Raw genomic sequence first — 7,891 nt, 5'->3', positions numbered from 1 at the left:
AATGCTCTGCTAATAGCCAATATTAATTTGGAGATGACAGTGCTCTGCATAAGGCTTTCCTTACTACCTGAGCTAATGCATGTCTCCCAGGGAGCTGCAACTATAACCTCCTTTCACTACCTGCAAAAGAGAGACAATTCCAGTGCATCTCATTTGCATCAGGAATATTCACACATATATCAGGAACCTGTCTTTACAGTCAACTGAAAATTTCATTAGAATTTTAACACAACATAGTAAGCGTTCTCATTGCTTTTACTTGGCTGTTTCCCCAGAAAGATGGACAGAGATGTTTAAAAAGCCAGGCAGAAGGATGTAGACTCCCAAAAAGAGATCAGGTCCTTTAGGGACAATTATATTTTCTTCGTCCTAAGGCATCTTCTGCAGTTAGCTGTGCAAAATATCTGACTTGGGCCAGCTCCTGGGCTTGTTTATATACTGGAGGTTGAGTGCCAAACTTTCCTGACAGGAAATGAGTGAGACTGCAAAAGAAAGTATTTTAACAATACAAAAGAAACTCATAAGTTTTGGTAACCATGCTATTTTATTAGTTTGTTTGCTTAACGTTGATACTGTATTAAAGGTCAAAGGAACATTAGATGTTAGGGGAAACAAATATGCTGGTGAACAGATAAATGCTATGGAACCCCCAGTAATTAACAAGGTCCATATGTACAGTTTCTTCATAAGAGAACAAATTTCTTTTTTCCTCCAATATGAAAAGACAAATCCCTTTTTTTGCTAAATCTACATGCAGGGTTTATGAGCCAAACCTTACCTCCCTTTCTCAAGGGAAACTCTCTGAGCTCACAGGGAGTTTCCTCTGACTTTGGCCTATTAATTTGGCCTTCTTTACCTTACCATTGATAATCGCCTTCAGCTTAAGGTGCCATAAAATTCAGTGCTGGAGTTACCCCATACTAATCACACTTCTGTAAGCAGAGGACATGCTCGCAAGACCTTTTTTTGACTGGTTCTTGGAAGTAGTATTTCCATTTTGATTCAATTTTCTTGCTCACATTCCTCTGCATATACAAAGCTAATGGAGGAAGTTAAACTTCTTGTGTGTGTTAGTCTGAAATAGCAACTGAGAACTAGAGGAAGTGGTTGTACTATGGACTTAGTCCAAAGAACTAGGAAGTCGAGAGAAAGATTCTCGTGACATCACGAGCTTTAGGATTACAGTCCATTTGCAATAGAGAAATTGAGAAAGCCATTCGTGCTGCTCGTAGTAGACCAGCCAGATAGCCTTTGTCAAGAATGCCCCATAGATCTTTGGAAGAAGAAAGAGGTTAAAATCAGAGCCACCAGAACACGCAGTTAACTGCGCTGAATCTCACATGAAATATGTTTAGGAATCACCATCATGAGATTACTATGGAAGCAAAAATGCTATTTGGAATTGAAGCCAAATGCTGATTAAAGGAAGCTGAATACCTCATGCACTGACCCCTCCCACAAACATATCCTGCATTTGCATTCCCTTTGTGCTTCAGGAATTCTCTGTGGCTGCATCATGATTCCATTCAAACTGTCCATCCCAGACGCTGAAGAATCAGAACCAGTTAATAGTCTCATTTGTTCCCCAAGATTCCCCAGAGCGCAAGTGGGATTCCAACCTTTAACTGCTGGCCCTCCAGAGCCCTCCTAACCACGGCTCTGAACTTGTGAAGATTGTTCAATATCTGAACTTATAAAAACAATCTGAAGAGTCAGAAGCAGTTAAAATTTTGTTAAAAAAACCCTCAGAGGTGTCATGTGCTGTGAAGAGCTTTAAAACGGTAAGACCATGGGTTTTAGATTACATTCTTTGGTTACCCAAGCAACAAGTCACAGACTCACCAGAAACATCATCAGGGCTTGTGCTGAGGCTTGCCCCTTCCCTGTGAGCAGTTGCATCAGTACACTGGGATGACTAGCGTCAGGGCCTGGGAGGGGAAATGAGGGGGTGAGCTACGACTCCAGTGCTGAGAACTTTCTTTGAAGGGCTGCCAGTCTATAGGATCTTTCACATAATGCTCGTTTCCAAAAAAAAAAAAAAAGGTAATAAGTTAGAGAGTACAAAGTATTTTATGCTTTGTGGTGTGCTGATCAAAAGACGTTATCATTCTGTTTCACATGTTTGCAGACAGTTAGCTGTTACTCCAGGTAAGTTACAGGCAGCATTTTTTTTCCCTTGAATGCTGAAATTTTACCTTCTTGTTGAAAGGTGGTCTCTGGGTGAGTGCACAAGGGAAAGGAGAAGAGGCTCTTCACCTTTCTGGCTCACCTTTCTGCCTTGTCCAGGATCCAGCCTCAGACTTTCCAATGGGAATACTGACACTGACAGCAATGCTGAGAAATAGAAAGAACAAAGACAAAAATGCCAGGTGCCTTCTTGGTCAGTATTTACAGCATCCACTTGAAAAGTTTTGCTGGAATATTCCAAGGGCTCAGGATGAGGTGCAGCTTTGAGTTCTCCAGAAAATAATAAGTATTTGTCAAGCATTTGTGCAATAGAGATTTTGGCTCCATTACCGGATTATGAGGGCAGTCCTTGAAATTCTGTGTCCTGATAGACACTTTGGCTTAATGTCACCATGAAAGATGCCAACCCTTTTCTATTAATCTGAAGACATCAGAAATTTTTAATTTCTGGGTGCTTTTTTCTAACATTTATGTTGTTCTGTATTTCCATGTTCCCTCTGGTACCTGAAATGAAGACTTTGTGAGAAGCAATTCTGGTAGTACAGCCGAGATGGCAAAGAACATATTGAAATCCCAATAAAGAGGCCAGCCACATCTTAAACTCAAATCTAATCTTGATAAATTTTCTAGTATTTCTTTGAAAGTTTCCACTTTGCATCTCAGTAAATACAGTAAATAATTCCTGTATTTTGTTCTTTAAATGCAAAAAATCTGGACAAACTGAATCTTAAAACAAGAAAAAAAAGGGGGGGGGGGGAGAGGCGAAGATATATTTGTAATGCAACATCAAACAATTGTTTTGTTGGCACACCTTCATAATGGTTTCTTTATGCAAATGTTATAGCCTTTGCACCAATTCCTGATTCTGTTGTTTCCAGTACATTTATTTCAATGAAAGCAGCTGTAAACCTTTTAAACAATTCTGAAGATTGGTCCTTATCCTCATGGTTTAGGATGTGCAGATATGCAGCCAGTTTGCATAAACTGCTAGTGGATAGTGTAAACGGAGCATCTTCCTCTTCAAGCTATGCCACTTTCAAACACTATGTAAATACATACTGTTTATGGTACACTTTCATGCTTCTTTTTATTTCCTACAGAGATTTTTTTTTTTTTATGTTATTAGATAGATGAAGAACAAAATAAAAAAGAGCACTAAGTAAATTGCTTTGAATAAATAAGAACTGACCAGATCCTGTACCCAGACCTTGAAATAAAGAAAATCTAAATCTTTTTACATGTTTACATAAAAAAGTTTTCATTCTTCTACATTCTGGTTTAACCTAGTCCTGTGAGGATCAATCTGTCAGCATTCCAATCCAGTCACAAAGTAGGAATACTGCAACCTTTCAGGAGGCTCTATTGTGGCATGATCTCTAGCCTAGTTTCTACTCCATATGTTCTAAATTTTCAGACGTTTATTTGGACTTCCAAACCTCAAGATACTCAGAGGTAATCTAAGCTATGGAAAAAATTGGCTGCTGAATCTCACACTATGGCTAAAATCCCATGTCTAGGTTTGAGGCTTGCTTGTGATCAAACCAGAACAGTGATAATATCATACAAAATATTCTTCAACTTCTACCTCAGCAATTTCAGTACTATATATTTGTGTAATAGCAAAATTTACTTTGCTTTCTTGTCTTCTCTATGTCTTCAAAGCATGTGTGGGATTTATTATTATCGTTATTCTTCTTCTCCTCATCTTTGTTTACTTTGCTGAAAATGCGAAGTGAAGCAGGTGCAATAAGTTTTGGTTCTGACTTTGAAACTTATGAGATCTGCAAACACACTCACCTTTTTCAGAAGAGAATATTGTAATATTTGGCCATATGTTAAGAGGATTCTGTGACTTGCTGAACTTTAACAGAAATGTCATCTTCCCTAAACAAAGTATGTGTCAGGGCTGTTCTTTCAAATGCTGGAGATACCATCTCAAACACTTCATTTATGGTGTCAGACTGCTGAAAAGGATTTGCTTAAGTTTGCTAAGGCTATTGAGAATCATATCCTTAATGTTGTGTGGCTGGTGTTGTCATATTTGTCTTAGTAACCTTATCTTTTAGCAAAGAAGCTAGATGACAAAGATATTTTCTCTAAGAATCTTTAACCTCTTGTGTTGCATGTAAACTCGGTACAGAGAGCTTGCAATAAAGTAAGTTAAAAGATGTAGTGTCTCTTACCCTTTACACAGGCATTAGTCTAATATTGCTGAATTCTACAACTATGAATGTGATACTCAAAGAATAGCTGCAAAAAAAAAGATTGGAAAGATGTCAGGATGGAGGCTTTATAGCTCTTTTCCCCTGAAAAGTGAACACTGGAGATATCCCAGGGTCTCTTTGCATGATGTGGTTTAGCTCTATTAGCCAGCCCCTGGGAGTAGCATTCTAGTAGCAAAGTCCCAATTCCACAGCCCACATAAAATGTCCTGAGCTGTGCTCAGAATTTAAGCTGAAGGAGTTTTAAAATGGTGTATTTGAGTGCATGATGGTGTTTTCCCTGAGTATTTTCAATTTTTACTGAAATCAGTATGTGTGAAGGCCCCTCAGATCTTTAATTATTTCCTTTTGAATTTATAGAGTTTGTATACCAAAAGCAGTTTTACATATATCTTCCTTTGAACTCGCATGGCAAAGATATTCACTAAACTATTTCATTTCTTTTTCTGATGAGAAAGAGACCTGCTGCACCTATCTGTACTTATGTTTTTGATAATTCTTTTCAAAAATCAAAGCTGTACTTAGATCTTGCACCTTTCATTCAGGAAGAATTCCAAATGAAATATGAGTTAATTTAGTCTGACCAAATAACATAAGATGGGATTTTCAGATTTTAATGGAAAGGTAACCCTGTCCTTTGAGGGAGATTTTTGTCACTTAGAACTAAAATAGAACTACAGTTTGCTGAGCACTTTTAAGCAGAAGCATCTCTATTCAAATCTTCACATGCTACAGAAGGATGCCAGTTTCATTAAAACTGACATTAAGGAAATGTAAAATATTTCAATAGCTTATTTTCAATACTGCTCTTCCTTCACACATTTGGACTGTGGATTATAGCATTATAGATATAAAACAAAAATCGGTTTTTATAATAGTGATTATGTGTAGCATTTTGAAGAAACCATAAGAATTGTCATGTTCTGTGGTACACCATGCCAAATCTAAAAGGCCATTTTTGAAATGTCATTCTGGAATGGTTTTTCATTTTTGTGTCTACTTTGCCTGTAACCTTACAAAGCCCTACAATAGCCCTGGCCTGTCCATAACAGATTGAAGGTCCTCCAGGATGTTTCTACACAGCAGTTGCTGAGGTCCATGTAAGAATCATAGAATAGTTAGGGTTGGAAAGGACCTTAAGATCATCTAGTTCCAACCCCCCTGCCGTGGGCAGGGACACCTCACACTAAACCATATCACCCAAGGCCTCGTCCAACCTGGTCTTGAACACTGCCAGGGATGGAGCATTCATAACCTCCCTGGGCAACCCATTCCAGTGCCTCACCACCCTCACAGGAAAGAATTCCCTTCTTATATCCTAAGACTTCCCCTGTTTAAGTTTTAACCCGTTACCCCTTGTCCTGTCACTACAGTCCCTAAGGAAGAGTGCCTCTCCAGCATCCCCATAGGCCCCCTTCAGATACTGGAAGGCTGCTATGAGGTCTCCACGCAGCCTTCTCTTCTCCAGGCTGAACAGACCCAACTTTCTCAGCCTGTCTTCATACGGGAGGTGCTCCAGTCCCCTGATCATCCTCATGGCCCTTCTCTGGACTTGTTCCAACAGTTCCATGTCCTTTTTATGTTGAGGACACCAGAACTGCACACAATACTCCAAGTGAGGTCTCACAAGTGCAGAGTAGAGGGGCAGGATCACCTCCTTCGACCTGCTGGTCACGCTCCTTTTGATGCAGCCCAGGATACGGTTGGCTTTCTGAGCTGCGAGCACACACTGAAGCCGGCCCATGTTCATTTTCTCATCGACCAACAGCCCCAAGTCCTTCTCCACAGGGCTGCTCTGAATCTCTTCTCTGCCCAACCTGTAGCTGTGCCTGGGATTGCTGAATGAATGAGCCAACATCTAGAAGATTCAGAGCCAGGTTATTTACTCAACACACTGCAACACTATCCCAACACAGCCAGTTTAAAGTCGTCTCAGATATCATAGCAGAGATTGCACTGTTGTCAGGCTAGGTAAAGTCCCAATTGGACATGCTTCTGAGTATCCTGCTCTTGATCTGCAAAGACGCCTTTCCACCCTAGCTAATTCTGTGATTCGGTAATATATCATTACTCCTCCTCTCTTTTCCCCTGTCTTTTTGAATATTTCAATACATCCTCTCATTTCACAAAGCAGATTAATCCAATATAACCATGTAATTCTGTCAGCTACCCTTCCCAGGGCAATTCCCCCTCCTCTCCATTCTTTGCTGCCTTTGGCTTGAGGCAATGAGCTCTGACAGACCTGGTTTTTAAATCATGCCTCCCTTGATGGTGGCACCCCCTCCAATGATGAGCGGAGCAAGACCCATTTCCCAGTCTGCAGTGGGACTCATGGCCAGGGGGAGTGGGGGGAACACCTGGAGCTGGCTGAGTGATGCTGACATTCAGGCTGCCACTGCCCTTTCAGACAGTCCTTTTCCAGATAGTGTAGTGAGAAATAAACTGAGACCTGAATGAATGCTCAATAGCAGAAGGGTGTAAGAAACCATCCCCCTCTCAGTGGTGAATCCCTTTATCTTTGTTCTGTGGTACTAGTAAGCAGGCTGGCAATTCCCTCAGTCCAGCAGCCTTACTTTGCTGCCCTTTTCTTGGATGCAAGCATTTCCTCTTAAAAGGATTCCATTTAATACCCTTCAAATTATCTGGCATGGTGCAGAGCAATTTATTTTCTAAGCCTTATGCTGTAGATTGAAATTTCTTTTCCTCATCTCAGTGTGTGGCAGCAGGGAGCACAGCCCCTCTCCCTGTGTTGTGCATGGGGGTTGCAGCATCCACCACTGCACTAAGCCAGTGCGACCATGGGTTCTGCCCTGATGCAAGTTGTATTCACCAGCAGGTGAACCTGCTCCTGGATCCTTCAGTGGGCAGGAGGCAAAAAAACCCAAGCAGACTTTATGCGCTTAAGAAGCTGATTGAAGGTGTTCAATTCTTGAAAGGAAACAAGGCTCCGATTTGCTTAACACCTTCTGAGGGAGAAAAAAGGTTAGACCTGCTCTTCTCACCTGTGGTTTGTACCCAGAAAGATACCCAAGTCACAATCCCAGATGCGGGGTGAGTAATTAGGGGTCCTGGCACCTACCCTAGGTGCTTGCCCAGACCAGATGAAGACAGAGAAAAGTCACACAAGGAGGTAGTGGTGTTGTATGCTTCACCCAGACTGTTTTATAAGCAAAAAAAAAAAATATCAGAGCTAGAGGAAAAGAATCCCCAAAGTTCCTGATTTTCTGAAAGCAAAGCTGCCTCAGAGTCATCTCAAATTAGAAAGAGGATACAAAAAGGCCGACTCATTTGTTTGATATAGATTGTGCACAAAATGCACAACTCAACATTTTCTTTCATGGCTAAATACTTGCCAGCACACGAAGGAAAGGAAGTTTGAAAGTATATGCAGGAACTCTCTTTTCTCCATCACTTGACCATTTGCTTCACTACCACTATTTATCTTTATGCGAATAACCAAAAGTCCTAGCCACAGTTATATA

General features: G+C 40.7%; 1 long non-coding RNA gene across 1 annotated transcript; it reads right to left on the bottom strand.

Annotated features, from left to right (window-relative positions):
* Positions 1 to 2,529: 2,529 nt before the first annotated feature.
* Positions 2,530 to 7,568, bottom strand: LOC130611736 (uncharacterized). Its single transcript, XR_008975294.1, has 4 exons — positions 7,489 to 7,568; positions 4,371 to 4,437; positions 2,999 to 3,230; positions 2,530 to 2,691 (listed from the first exon to the last, which is right to left on the bottom strand). It is a non-coding gene; the product is annotated as an uncharacterized LOC130611736 (long non-coding RNA).
* Between the last annotated feature and the right edge of the window lie 323 nt (positions 7,569 to 7,891).

This window comes from Pezoporus wallicus, unplaced genomic scaffold (genome assembly GCF_028554395.1).
Source record: "Pezoporus wallicus isolate ANWC-B61680 ecotype Strahan unplaced genomic scaffold, APGP_CSIRO_Pwel_v1 scaffold_2584, whole genome shotgun sequence".
In the NCBI taxonomy this organism is placed as follows: domain Eukaryota; kingdom Metazoa; phylum Chordata; class Aves; order Psittaciformes; family Psittacidae; genus Pezoporus; species Pezoporus wallicus.
The sequence above is the reverse complement of the archived record's forward strand: the minus strand, read 5'-3'. Positions and strand labels throughout refer to the sequence as shown.